Source organism: Felis catus, chromosome C2 (genome assembly GCF_018350175.1).
Source record: "Felis catus isolate Fca126 chromosome C2, F.catus_Fca126_mat1.0, whole genome shotgun sequence".
Taxonomy (NCBI): Eukaryota; Metazoa; Chordata; class Mammalia; order Carnivora; family Felidae; genus Felis; species Felis catus.
The window spans coordinates 152,709,779-152,724,597 of NC_058376.1; the positions used below are offsets into that span (position 1 = coordinate 152,709,779).

The window sequence follows — 14,819 nt, forward strand, 5'->3', positions numbered from 1 at the left end:
GACCTAAGAGGTTTACTAACAGAAAGATACACTGAAACTATACCTTTTCCATTCAGCAAAATATAAACTGATAGACCATCTTTCCTCTTATAGAGCTCTTTATGTTATGCCTTATGTTAAATCACGTTGCTCTGATTCACTATTATTTCTTGGTGTTGACCGAAGAACGGTACAAGAGGCTAACATTTTACGAACAAATCCTAAAACAAACATTTTCACGTATTACCAGTCATTTCAAGTCTTTGCAAGAATATAGACCCAGAATAACGCAGACGAGGCTGGCTGCCCAAAGGCTCCGTTCATTTACCTTGATTTTTCGACTGCAAGGACACTATTTAACATGAGCAGAGAAACCGCTAACAATCCTGGGTAGTTCCTCCTAACAGATAGACCTAGCTTTATGTAACGAGTGTCTTTGAAAGGTTGGAAACAATTTTTGTGTGCACGCATCATTTCATGCGAAGGAAGGGGTTCTCAAAGGTGTCCTTTGGTAGACCCTCCCGGAGCACGGATTCTTCTGCTTTGCGAAAAGGGCCCTCTTGCTTATCAGTTCAGCAAGTTCTGACTTTCCGATATTTACCTCTGCGTGGAGCTAGACACTTTCTGTGTTCATACGGACACACAGAAAGGACAGACACTCTGATGATCTCAACAACAGGAGGTACGTTAACATGAAGTGCTGACTTTGGCCAGTCCCTCCCAGCCTGCATCCCCAAATGAAGCGAATACCGTGTCTGAACCGAAACAGCTAAATGAGGGCCTAGCAGCCTTCCATAAAACAAGAGCCCGCCTCCAGACTGGCAGTGTTGGGGATGGAGCAGGAAGACGAGGGGGTTTAAGAATGATCTGGTGTCGTTTAATTTTCCAGACAGGCAAAGACGGTTACTTTTAAAGAGACTGAATGGGCAAGGGGCACTAAGGAATCTACTCCTGGAATCATTGTTGCACTATATGCTAACTAATTGGATGTAAATTAAAAAAAAAAAAAAAATTAAAAAAAAATAACCAATGGAAAAAAAGAAAAGAAAAAAAAGAAAAAGACTGAAAAGATCATTAATGGTCACTCTAGATGTCTCCTCTCTTTCTAATTAAAAATTATCCTCTAAATAAAATGCTATCCTCTTGGGGCGCCCGGGTGGCTCAGTTGGTTAAGCGTCCAACTTCAGCTCAGGTCACGATCTATCTTGCTGTTTGAGAGTTCAAGCCCCAGGTCGGGCTCTGCGCTGACAGCTCGGAGCCTGGAGCCTGCTTCAGATTCGGTGTCTCCCTCTCTCTGCCCTTCCCCTGCTTGTGCTCTCTCTCTCTCTCTCTCTCTCTCAAAAGTAAACATTAAAAAAAAAAAAACAGCTTTCTTCTTCCCACTCCCCATGTCACCCAGCCTCAGCTCCCACCCCTCAAGGCCGCCACCACCACTGTGAAATGTCAGGGTGTTACAGAGAACAAAACTGAAACAGGAAATCAGGGGGCAAAGCTTCAGAACCACTCTTCCAAAGGGAAAGGAGAACATAATCCATTGTACAATGTGACCTCTGTGTGAGTCCGCCATTATTTCATACAATATTTCACTCCTTACGATAAAAGCCAACGATTGTTTCCCCCTCGCCAGCTCTAGGGTTTGGCGAAAACAATGGCATGCCCTCCCCGCTCCCCCACACCCTTTTCCTCTGGGTGTGCTGGCCGACAGGCTGGAACGTCCGTAGTTCAGGCACCACCAGGCCGCCCAGTAGAACAGAATTCATTTACATTTAATCGGAGAAAGCCAAATCTCCCAGAGGAGGCCCATTTCGCGAGCACCGGGATGGTCTTTTACTGGAGTTAAAGGGATACAGATGGGAAATAGTTTCAGAGAAGCGGTGACAACAGAAGAATTTCCAGATGCGGTCAGATTCTCTTCAGTGAAAAAAGTGAGACATAAATATGTTATCTGAGCACTTTGACGTGCATGCCAAAAATGTTTTCCTTCCACAGATAATGAAACATTTTGGAAACAGAACAATCTGTTGATGTGGATAATAAATGAGTCAGTAGCCCTCATGGGGGACACGACACAGCCCTTGGATTTGGATCGGTTTATTCAGATTCCGGGTCTAGCTCTTAGACCCATCTTATGGTAAAGAACAAAGCCCGTCCCCATCTTCCATGAAAAGATAAAGTAGCACACCTGTTGATTCACTGAGTTATCGCTGCATTTATTAGATGTATCCCTTTATAATTATCCCTTTCTCAAAAAGTAAAGAACGATCACTTTCTGATTATCTCCCGTGGAGCCATCTGTCTAACCTCCCTTCCAACTTTCTGAGAGTATATTCGTCAGAGCGGTGAAAAGAGAATCCTTAGGTCTAAAGTTTCAAGACTGTGAGACGGTCCTCATGAAGGACGAGTGAAGCTGGTTCCCGGACAGCCGGGGAGAGAATCACTTCTCAGCGTCTGAGAAAGTTCCCTTCGGTCAGAAGAAACTTGGTGTGTATATCGGAGAGGAGTCTTCCTGTTTTGGTGCTTCTGAGGCATCCACAGCAAGTCCTGGGCAGGTTCAATGAGAACCACGTGTTTCCAGGCAATGACCGACAGCTCTGTTTATCCTCAGGGAGATTTCCTGCTAGCAACTCCAGGAACCACCCGTCACCCGGCAACGACAGGGCTCTGTGTCATGATGCTCTTCAGGAATGAAGGGAAGTAAACGGCAGAATCACTCACTTCTGACCTTTATCCATGTCAGGGACCAGAACAATCCTGTCCCAAAGTGTGGGTATTCCAACCGGCCCACACACCAGCTACGGAGCATTAATGCTTCCAGATGTCACAGCGGCCGTGAGTACGGGACCCTGGGCTCCTTGATCAGCTGGAGCCCTCAGTCAGCAGGGAGAGGTCACTGACTTGATTCATTGGCTCTGCCCACACGGGTTAAAGGGCAGCCTCTGGACCACACTGTGCAGGGACAGCCCCGGCTGAAGCTTATCGCCACCTTCCAGAGGCTGCGTGCCGAACGTAAGCTGTGCAAAGAAACACACACTTCCTCCCTCTAGCCAAAACTAAAATTGACCCAAGAGCCCAGGAACGTAACTCTCTCTCCAGAATTCAATCAGCCGTCTCCCCGTTTTTAAGTGTCTGGCTTCTGTTAGAAAGAAAAAAAAAATTGAAGCCAACAGAATCCTGACTCATTTTAGGAACTGGACTATTCAGCTCACATTCAGACATATGCAGAACCAAGGGAAAAAGAAAAAAGAAAAAAATGGTTGGAGGCCATTGCTGAGATCAGCGGACTTGACTGTGTGTGTGTGTGTGTGTGTGTGTGTGTGTGTGTGTGTCTGTCTGTGAGGGAAAAGGAGCATGTTTTCACGATGTCAGAGAAAGTGGAGTTCAAGTTTGTTCTGAGAGGCCTTCATTTCTGTTAAGTGATTTGGCCCCTTATTTCAAAGTTTTACCTTTTTACTTATTCCCACTTTACAATTAAGGCAGCCTCTGCTGTGAGTTAAGGGAAGATGCAAAACATCTTGGGATTTCAACTCAACGCAAATTTCCTGAGTTCCGAGGACATATGAGGTGCTCATTAGATGTGTTGCAGGGTATGCAGGGGTCTAAGGACACCACCCTGTCCTGCGGCAGAAAGAAATACTTAATGTCGATTCTCTTCTTTCATTTATCTGAGCACATACTATAGCCGGGCCACCAAATGCTGGACACAAGGCAGCCATGACTTTCTTGTCATAGTGTTTTCAATCTTGTGGAAGAGAACAATTGAAAAATAGTCATTTCAGGCGGTGACAAGTACTATGAAGAAAGTATGGGATAGAGTTGATGGAGATTTGCAACATTAGCTAAGGTGACCAGGGAAGACCTTGGTGAAAAGGTGAACTTGGGGCTCAGGCTCACACTATGAGAAGGAGCCAGCCATGCAAAGAACTGGGGGTAGAGTGCTCTCACAGCAGAGGCAGGTGCAAAGGCCCTGGGCAGGACTACCCAGGAAGGTATCTGGGAAGGCTTGATGGGAGAGAGGATGTGTGAGAACTAGGTCTCGAGGAATGAGTAGGCTTTCCGTAGCCAGAGGGAAGGAAGGAACCATTAGGAAGGCCAGGAGGCCCAGCGACGTGCGTGGTGGGTGAATCAGCAGCCCTCATGGTCCACAGTGGCTGGAAGACGAGGTCGGGGGCAGAGGATATTGGAGGACATGGCCTGGAAAGGTGAATGAGAGGTCACGCAGGGTTTTAGACCCCGTGGTTTTGACCATTCAGATCTCCTTGTTAATCTTTTTACAGAGAACCCCAGGGGTGTCCCTGAGAGTTACACAGATAAGTTAATACAAGTCCTCAAATGGCAAACCAGGTCCTCAAGGAGAAGAAGAACATCCCCCTGGACTCCGCATCCTGGGGTTTCTGGGCCTTGAATTCTTGTTAGGAGGAAAGCCGCTCCCCGGTTGAACGCTGGTTTGGTACAGGATAAGCCCTCGCATTTCAACAGAAAAGCTGAGAGTGGAGAAGGGGGAATAAAAGAAGCATGGGTCCACTATGGAGGAGAGTAGTAGACCCTGAAAAAAAAAAAGTGAGTGGTTCAATGTTGGGTTATCTGCTGGGTTGGTTTGGAGCACCAGACCTGGCTGGTGCACAAGTTAAGTTCTGGCCTCCAGCAAGCCTGCCACAGGGGAGACTTCTTGTTGCAATCATCCTCCGTGTGTAACTAAGTCACGGAGCCCAGGCCTTCGCTCCTGCAAAATGTGCCTTAACAACCGGCCGGCTTCAGAAACCGGTGTTACTGTCCAACTGCTGTTGCCCGCAAACTAAGTGATTTCCTTTGCGGCAGAAAGCTCCCCCCGGGTGAGGGCTAGCAAGCACACACGGAGGCTCCTGGATGTCCAATCTGGACACCGCAAAGGGCAACATGGGGCCTGGGGCTTCACCGGAGAGAAACCACAGAGGGCTAAAAGCAAGGAGAGAGAATTCTCAGGAAACACAGACTCGCCAAGCCAAACCTTCATGCGCAAAGATCACGTTACGACCTCCCGAGACAGCTCGGGGCCTCCACCCTGAATGAAGGTCTCCGCGAGGCCTCCCCGACCACAATTCTAACTTCCAGGTAATGCTAACGTCCAGACAAAGAGATGTCACAAGGCCTTGCACGTGGCTGTACGGTCTGGTCGTTAAGAGTGAATACTGACTTTGAGCATCCGACCTCAGCTCAGGTCATGAGCTCACAGTGTGTGGATTCGAGCCCCACGTCGGGCTCACTGCCGTCGGCACAGAGCCTGCTTCAGATCCTCTGTCCCCGCTCTCGCTGCACCTCCTCGCCCCTCTCAAAAATAAACATAAAAAAAAAACTGAATGCTAACTTAGCCACTTATCAGCTCTGTGACCTAGGCACATCCCTGTGCCTCTGCTTCCTTGGTAATTTCTAATGAATATTAAGTTAATTTGTCCAGATAAAGTACTTGGTATATTGCCTCATCTGTTACAAGTTCTTAACAAAAAGTTATTATTATTACTACTTTTTTTAAGCCTGAAGCTAACAGCTCCCTCTCAGAATCCTTGTGGAATATTATTTGTTACTTCACCAAAATAGAAAGAGTTTACTTTCATGCTGAGAACAATGACATCCATATCTACCATCAAACAGAAGTTTCTGCTGGATATATTTATGTGAGAATTTTGACACAGGTTCCTAAAAGTGGAATTGCTGGTAATCACATTTTACATTCTGATGGTTACTGTCAAATTGCTTTTTAAAAGTCGATTTACTTATATTGAGAGAGAGTGGGGGAGGGACAGAGAGAGACGGAGAGACAGAGAATCCCAAGCAGGTGCCTCGCTGTCAGTGCAGAGTCCAGTGCATGGCTCAAACCCATGAACCATGAAACCGTGACCCAAGGCAAAACCAAGAGTTGGACGCTCAACTAACTGAGCCACCCGTGCGCCCCTATCAGATTGCCTTTTATACCAATGGTATTTAGGAGTGCCCATTTTCCCTCATCTTAACCAACTATGGATATTAACAATCTTTTAGATTTTTTCCAGTTTAATTGGGGAGGGACCTTGTTTTCATTTGAGTTTACACTGCTCTGATTACTGGTGAGGCTAATGTTTATTGCTTATTTGCATTTGTTTTTTTAATGTTTATTTGCCATGAAAACTTCTGTGAATTGCCTGTTCATATCCCTTCACCCATTTTTATAATTTTTGGCCTTTTCCTTATTGATCTGAAGAAGACATTTACATATTTGTCTGTCAACCATGTTGCAAATATATTCTCCTAAATAATCTTTTAGAGCTTTCCCATCCAAATATTATAAAAATATTCAGTATTTTCTGCTAATATTCCTTTTTTACCTATAACTTTCTAATCTGCCTGTTTTTTCCCCCCAGTGAGGTCGAGGTTTTCTGTAACTTCTTTCCAAATGGAGAGTCAGTTGCCTCCATATCTTTTATTGTGAAGGAGTCTAAACATCTCTACTATTTGGGGCAATTGTTTCATTGGATATTTTTTCTGCCTCTTTCTATCCTCTCCTTCTGGAACTCCAATTATGAGTATTTCTATGTGTATACTTTATGATGTCTAACAGGTCTCTGAGGCTTCCCTCATTTTTTGTATTTTTTTTCCCTTTCTGTTCTTCAGATGGGATATTTCTACTGATCTTCAAGTTTGCTGATTCCCTGTCAGTTCAAATTTGCTACTGAGCCCCTCTAATGAATTTTTCATTTCAGGTATTTTCCTTTCAACTCCAGAAAAGTATTTTTTGGCATTTTTGGAACAGAATTTCTGTTTGGCTCTTTTTATAATTTCCATCTTTTACAGACATTCTTTGTCCAATGAGTCATTGTTATTATACTTTCCTTTAATTCTTTAAACATGGTTTCTTTTAGTTCTCTGAACATATTTATAATGGCTGCTTTGAAGTCCTTGATTACTAAATCTAACATCTGCGCTTCTCAAAGCAGCTTCGATTGATTCCTTTTCTCCCCCTGTGCCCTGTTTACCCTGTTCCTTCTTCTTTGCATGTTTCACATATGTATTTTTCTAAACTGAAAGTTTTAGATAAGTATTGTGGCAACTCTGAGTTCTTACCCTCCTTTGGGAAGAGGTAGTCATTACTTTTTTTGTTTTGCTTATTTGTTTAGTGCCTTGATTGGACTAATTCTGTGAATCTGTGTCTTCTGCAATGTGTAATCTCTGATGTCTCTGCTATTTTTTTTTTTTTTGTTGTTGTTGTTTACATTTGTTTTACTTTTAAGCCTGGTTTCCTAGGGGTTGTCTTGGATCAGCATAGCCTAGTGATCAGCCAATGACTGGCCAGAGGCTGTACATAACCACCTGGGTCTCGTAAGGCTTTTCCACCCTTAGCCAGTGGACCGGTGTGTGGCTTGAGGAATGCAAGGTCAGGCAGTTTATAAGCATGCCCCGAGCTTTTACCTTCCGCATGCACAAGGCCTCACATCCAGTCAGTTGATTACCTTATATTTCCTGGGGGTGAGCAACATTGTTTGCCATAGAGATACGTCTGTTTCTTTCCTTACAATAAAGGCTATTCATTTCTTTTTAAATGTTTTTAGTGTTTATTATTTTGAGAGAGAGAGAGAGAGCCAGCGAGCGAGCAGGGGAGGGGGAGAGAGAGAGGGAGACAGAATCTGAAGCAGGCTCCATGCTCTAGGCTGTCAGCACAGCCTAACCGACTGAGCTACCCAGGCAGCCCAACCTTATGGGTCATTTTAAAGGTGTGCCTCTTGTAAGTAACTTACGCTTGGATTAAAAAAAAATCTAACCTAGGGCGACTGGGTGGCTCAGTCAGTTGAGCGTCCAACTTTGGCTCAGGTCCTTAGGTCACGATCTCACAGCTGTGAGTTCAAGCCCCGTGTCGGGCTCTGTGCTGACAGCTTGGAGCCTGGATCCTGCTTCGGATTCTGTGTCTCCCTCTCTCTTGGCCCCTAACCCACTCGTATTCTGTCTCTGTCTCTCTCAAAAATAAATAAACATTAAAAAAAAAAAAAAAAAAGAAAAACAAACAAAAAAACCCCTAACCTGACAGGCTCTGTCATTTACTAGAGCATTTATTTCATTCACAGTATTTTGATTATTGATATGTTTGGATTTATTCTTGCCATCGTATTAGATATAAACACGTGTATGTATTTGTTAGTGAGTTTTTTAAAAATTTTTTATTTTTAGAGAAAGTGTGCATGAGAGGGGGCAGGGACAGAGGGAGAGGGAGGAAGAGAATCTTGAGCAGGCTCCACACTCAGCACAGAGCCAGATGAGGGGCTCAATCTCGCGACCATGAGATCGTGACCTGAGCCAAAATCAAGAGTCAGACGCTTAACTGACTGAGCCACCCAGGCACCTCCGGGTTCTTTTAAAATGCTTCTTTGGTGGTTTGGATGTCTTTGCTTTCATTCTTTTAAGGCATCACTAAAATTTTCATGTATTTAGACTTTTTATTTTATCAAAGCCTTGAGCTAATTGGTACAGAAACTCTTCCCCCAAACAAGCCAAGAATCTTGACTTGCTTTCATTTCCATTTTTCCTGCCTTCTCATTCTCATCTTGAGATCATCTGGATCTCCCTTTCAGGTTGTTATAAAATAACACAATAAGTTTAACTGGCATTTTGGGGGTCATTTCATGCTACATTATTGGAAAACCCCTCCAGTTTCCAACCCGATGCTTTGTTCTCTTACATCCATTCTACGACACAGCTCATAGGCTGAGGTTTTTGTTTGAGGGATCAAAATTTTAAATGTACGGAACGCGAGCTTCTCTATTTCAGGGAAACACTGTCTTCTTGCTTCTCTCTGAAGATATCAATCTCGCTCATTCTACCATCTTCTGTCTGCATCATGATTACACCGTCTGGGATGAGGTTTTCTTTTCACAGCAGTTGGTGCCTCTCTGTCCTGGGGCTGACATGCAGCAATTCAGTGAGTGTTTCCTGGTGGTCTGTTCATCATCTGTCTGTTCTACTGATTGTGTCTGCCTCTGGTGGCTGGGCAATGCTCTGAGGAGGGGTGTGAAATACACGGGAGTAGGAAACACATGAGCTTTGGAGCCAGACAGACCCGATTACGGACCCTTCTCTCTGACTTACCAGCTGTGTAACGCTGGGCCAGTCTTTGAGACTGGTTCCTCTACCTGGGGTAAGGACCACCCTCCCCACCCCACCGCCACCCCCGCCCCTTGTAGAGGTGCTATGCGGATTAAATTTGACAGCTCATGAACACAGGCCACGGAAGCCTCAGGACAGCAGGAAATGGTATGTTATCTTGTCAGGTATTTAGGAGAAAGCCCTTCATTCTTTAGTCATTGATTAAATGTGATCGAGTTAATGGTGCCACCACCACCGTCTTTAAGAAGCTTCTCCAGGGCCGCCCGGGTGGCTCAGTTGGTTAAGCGTCTGACTTCAGCTCAGGTCATGATCTCACCGTCTGGGGGTCTGAGCCCCATGTCAGGCTCTGTGCTGACAGCTCGGAGCTTGGAGCCTGCTTCTGCTTCTGTGTCTCCCTCTCTCTCTGCCCCTCCCTTGCTCACACTCTTCTCTCCCCAAAATAAATAAACATAAAAAAAAAAAGAAGCTTTTCTAGATCATTCTAGGGGAAAGCAATTCAGTCCTCCATTTCTAAGTTTAAGCTTCTGTGTGGTCACTGATGTATCAGGTACATCTTTCCTTGATAGGGATATAGACTCATCACAAGTCAGGTGAAGCTCCCATATCAACGGACTCATTCTGGCAGAAATTAGATCATGGGCAGTCCCGTCTGATGTGTCTGCAGGGACAGGGTGGGAGGGGCTTTATAATTTACTTCGATATATTTTAATGGATACTAGTTATTAATATCATATTGATGTCAACATCCTAACAACGCCCTATGGCAAAGTTATTGATGTGTCTCCTCAGAAAATCATCCCTTATTTCCACATTCTTTTACCTCCTGGAAATCAGGTCAGTTCTTTAGAATTGCTGTCCCAAAGCAAGGACAGAGCTGGCCAGAGAGGTAAACCTTTTCCATGGTTTTGTGGGAGGAACAAAGAATGGAATGCATACTCAGTGTCTCTAGATTAACACTAGAGTTCTTTGAAAGACCCAGGCTTTCACCTAGCATACGGTTCCAGCCCTTTATTCTCTGTAAACTGTCATGTCTGACTTTCTTCCATCTTGCATTTTTACCAGAGCCAAACCCCAAAGCCCCCACTTCCGGCATCAGAAAGCTGCACACACATAGGTTTTCAGTGTCAGCAAATAAAACTTGAATCCTGAGACAAAGCTCCCATCCCTGTCCTTGAACTTCATACATTGTGAGTAAAACTTAACTCTGGAGTGGGACCACCACCCAAGTTCAAATGGTCGCCCCTTCATAAGCCATAATGCTTGTAACCTATGTGCTAACTTAGCTTCTCTGAGGCCCGTGCCCAGGGGCTCTGCTAAAAGGCTTGTCTGTGTAGACAGACTACACCAAAGTGAAAGCCGTTACATTTTCCAGGCCAATTCCCATCAAGCTGTATGAGAGGTTATGTCCTCACTTCCAATAGGAACTTTCTCTAAGGAGCAAACGCTTGCCTCACAAGGGCTGTCTGGCCCACAGAAGCCACTGTCCGCAGGTCATTTATTGGCAACATCCATGACGTGTGGTTTGACAGCCTCTGGTGGCAAGTGGCTTGGCCTTTCCCATTCCTAGGTCAGGAGAGATGGAGTGATCCACAAGTACACAGAAATGAGGCACCCCAGAAGGAATGATTAACTTACCAACTGTCACAGGAAATGACTTCCTATCACACTGCCCAGCTATCTGTCTGCAGTGTGCTCTGGAGAAGGTGTAGAAAACAGCTACCTTTGCCAATTTTGTATAAGACTAGGCACAGAGAACAGAGAATCCGATACTGCCTCCATTGTACACATACAACTGGTGACCTTTCCCTGTCTGGAAAGTTCTCCCCTTCGCGTGTTCTCCTGGTGAACAACCACACATCCTCTCAGCCCTGACTCGAAGAGTCTGCGTTTCCTTTGCCCTTCCCAAGGTGGGATTTGCACCTTTGTACCACGTGCCTGGGTCTGGGCGTGCCTCCGTGCATGTGGCACACGGTCTTGCAGTGACATTTCCTACGTCAGTCTCCGGCAAGTCTGAATTTCCGGAAGTGCTGAGTGACTTATTCCTCTTGGCAGAGCCTGGCACATAATAGGTGCTTTTTCCGCCAGTGTCTTCAGAAGAAACCCAGAATGATTTATTGTTTGCCATGGTATAGATGTATGCATGTATGTATGTATTTATGAAAGAGAGAGGGAGTGTGCACATGTGTGAGTGGGGGGGAGGAGAGAGAGAGAGAGAGAGAGAGAGAGAGAGAGTCAGATGCTCAACCAACTACCCAGGCATCCCTGCAATGATTTTATTTTAGATGGTCCAGAGAAGTCTGGTGTTCTTTCCCTCAAACTCTCTATCACGGTTATTGCACCTTGGCTTCCTGATGGATACCATGCTCACCGCGGCTTACCCACATTTTTGCTGTGCTGTGAGAAGTCAGTGTGTCCCCACAGGGCACCGCACAACGCTGATGGGTGGGAGGCAGTGGAAATTAAGTCTTTCCTCGGACCACCACTGTGGCTCTATTTCTAAATAGAACACAAGCAGAGTGGAGGGGCTTAGAACATTTGCTACAAGGAAAGATCATGAACCACAGCTGGGAGTATGAAGGGGTCACCCTTCCTTAGGCTCCCTAGAAAAATCTCTCCCACATGAGCAAAGCCACACTCCACTCACAGCAGCTGGACCTTAAGAAACCCTCCGGGAAAACACACCTAGAGGCAGGTCTGTCCTGCCCAGGGATCATAGCTCTAGCCCCAGACAGGCCTGAACGAATTACTATTTTTTAAGCCATTTTTTCATGTTTATTTATTTATTTTTGAAAGAGAGAGCAGGGAGAGGCAGAGAGAGAGAGAGGGAGAGAGAGAGAATCCCAAACAGTGTCTGCACTGTCAGTGCGGAGCCTGATGTTGGGGCTCGATCTCACAAACCGTGAGATCGTGACCTGGGTTGAAATCAAGAGTCGGATGCTTAACTTATTGAGTCACCCAGATGCCCCTGAATCATTATTATTTTTTTATGTTTCTTTCTTTATTTTGAGAGATCGAGGAGGGGAGGGGCAGAGAGAAAGGGAAAGAGAATCTTAAGCAGGCTCCACGCCCAGCACACAGCCCATAAGTGGGGCTCAAACTCACGACTGTGAGATCGTGACCTGAGCCGAAATCAAGAGTCAGATGCTTAACCGACTGAGCCGCCCAGACGCTCCTGAATGAATTCTGAGCCAACAGCTGGAAACCTGTGCCACAGGCTCAGGGCCAGAGGTGGGGTGATGGCCCAGTGCCCATGGGGACGGCACGCCCACTCTTAGCATTCTACGTGGATGGCGACCACAGGCAAAACGGATACTGAGGGCAATGTTGGAAACAATCTGAGGGTCCCACGGGGTGTGGGGAGGGATGACGGAGGGCCCTCCCCCAAGAGGGCGCTTCGGTTGGCTTAACCGTAGCTGGCGGCTGGCCGCTCAGCCGTCCCAGGCTGGGAAATGGAGGTGGCCTGGGGAGGGGATGCCACCAGGCCGGAGAGTCACCTCCTGTGCGGTACAGGAAACGCGGGCCGGTTTCTCCCCAAACGGGTGAGTTCCACTTGCACCACGCCACCCAGATCTCCCAAACGAAAGCCCTACTCCACTCGCAGTCCCGGAGGGCCAACGTGGAGAACGCCATGAGCTTTAGGGGCCACACCTGTCCCAGGGAGCATTCTCGGGCTCTGCTGAGGAAGGGAGGGGCTGAAGCTGGGGACACGCTGAGCTTGCCCCAGAACAGGACGCCCTTGCTCTCAGCCCCGAGGGCTTCAGGGCAGAGGATGTCCTGCCCATCGGCCTCTGAAACAGGTACCCGGGGACCCTCACCTCATCACTGTATCGCCCTTACATTACCAGGGTCGTCGTAATCCAGCCCTGACTGTTCACGGGAACGAGGTGCTTCACTACCTGCTTAGCGAGGCCTGACACTGAGTTGGGTTTTCCGTACCACAGAAAGGCCGTAAGCCTCTGACCACGGGTTGGCGTGTCCAGCGGGAGGCTTGGCCATCCTTGCGGATTCTGTTACAGACTTCGTGAAAATTCTAAATACGGCCTTGAACATCCAACGGGTTTGCTTCTGAGGACTCCAACAGTGGAATGAGGCCAGCTGACACCACGCGGGCTTTTGAGGGTCCACTCAGCTACGCTAACAGCCATGCAGTTCTGCAGACCTTCAGGAAAACCACGTCTCACGCCTCCCAGGCGAGCCAGCTATTCGTAAATGTGTTCCAAAGTCCGTCCCAGTGGCCCCTCCTTGGTCCGATGATCAGTCAAGAGAAAGAGGGGTGTAGTTGGTTCTGAGATCCCCTCAGAATCTGAGTGCCTTAAATTTCCTGTTTCGGTCAATAAATAATTCTGTCTATGAAGAAAAAAGTTCTCTCTGCCACCCTACAGACGTTTCTGCCGACAACTCTCAGGGCACGCTGAAGAGGAAAATGCTCCCGGGCCCGGGGGAATAGGTGGAGTGGTGGGTATGACTGATAATATTTAAGGGGGTAGACAAGAGCACGCGTGACCTTACGCCGGGTTCAAGCCACGGCACACCGCTGGGAAGGAACGTGGGCTCTTTTCTTCTGTGTTGGCAGAGCTCACAGACGTGGGCCCTTCACGGAACAGGAATAGAATATCGTGAGGGAAGGAAATGACCGAGCAGGCGACTCGGGACGGGGCGACCTGTTCTACGTTCAACGCTTCACACGGTCTGGGTTTTCAGGCCACAAGACCCAAGCGGATCGAGATACCAGGTACTGCTGTCACCATCACATGACGCTTTCCACACCTGTGGGCGGCGTCTGCTTCAACTGTCGGCTCAGATGTGTGACCTGTGGTGGGCCTTGCTACCCCAGTTTTCAAGCTCTCGGTGGAGAGACCGTCCCTTCGTCTGGCTAGAGCTATGTCCCTCGCGTGCCCGCGTGAAGAGCAATGATTCCGTGACTCTCTCAATGTGACGGCATGCCTTGACTCACTTGAGCATCCTGCCCCAGTCCTTCCCAGGAAGGGTCCCCCCTCACACCCAGCCACTTCAGACTGAATTAGCCTGAGGCAGTTTTGAACAGTATGGCTCTCTTCCCGAATTCATGCGGACAGAGTGAACAACTCTGTTTCAGACTGTACATTTTTCTTTCAGCCCACAGATATTCATTGAGCATGTATTACATGCCAAGCATCGTACTAGGGTCTGGAGATATCGCAGTGAGCAGAGAGAAACCCTCATCCTTATACTGTAGGGGGCCAGGAGGAGGCAGATAAACTGGTCAAACACGAAAACACATGGAATGTCAGCTGGTGACGAAGGTGACAGTGGAGTATGAGCAGGAAAAGGGCATGAGGAGTGCCGGGACCAAGGCCGGCCAGGGAGGGTGTCACTGGGCAGGTGGTATTTGAGCACACAGCTGAAGGAGGTAAGCTGGAGGTCATGTGGCTCCCTGGGGGAAGGGTATCTGGGTAGAGGGAAGGTCAAGGGCAAGTTCTGGAGGTAGGAAAGTGTCTGCTGTGCTCTAGGACCAGCAAGGGACAGTGTGGCAGGAGTGGAGAGAGTGGTCAAGGAGGAGGAACTGAGGTCACAGAGCGACAGGAGACAGACTGTGGGCCAGCTGGGGTGCCGGAAGCTTTGGGGGTGGGTAAGCCATTGGATTAAGATGACCTGAGCCACATTTTGGGAGGCTCGCTCTGCTGCTGGGCCAGGAACAGACTGCAGGGGGACCCAGAAGGAAGCAGGGACACAAGTGAGGGGCTACTGCGATAACTGAA

The 14,819-nt window shown here is 47.3% G+C and overlaps 1 protein-coding gene across 4 annotated transcripts in view; it reads right to left on the reverse strand.

The window, feature by feature from the left end:
- ITGA9 (integrin subunit alpha 9) overlaps nucleotides 1-14,819 on the reverse strand; it is a 362,074-nt gene that overhangs the window by 65,041 nt on the left and 282,214 nt on the right. The gene's annotated exons all lie outside the window — the stretch shown is intronic.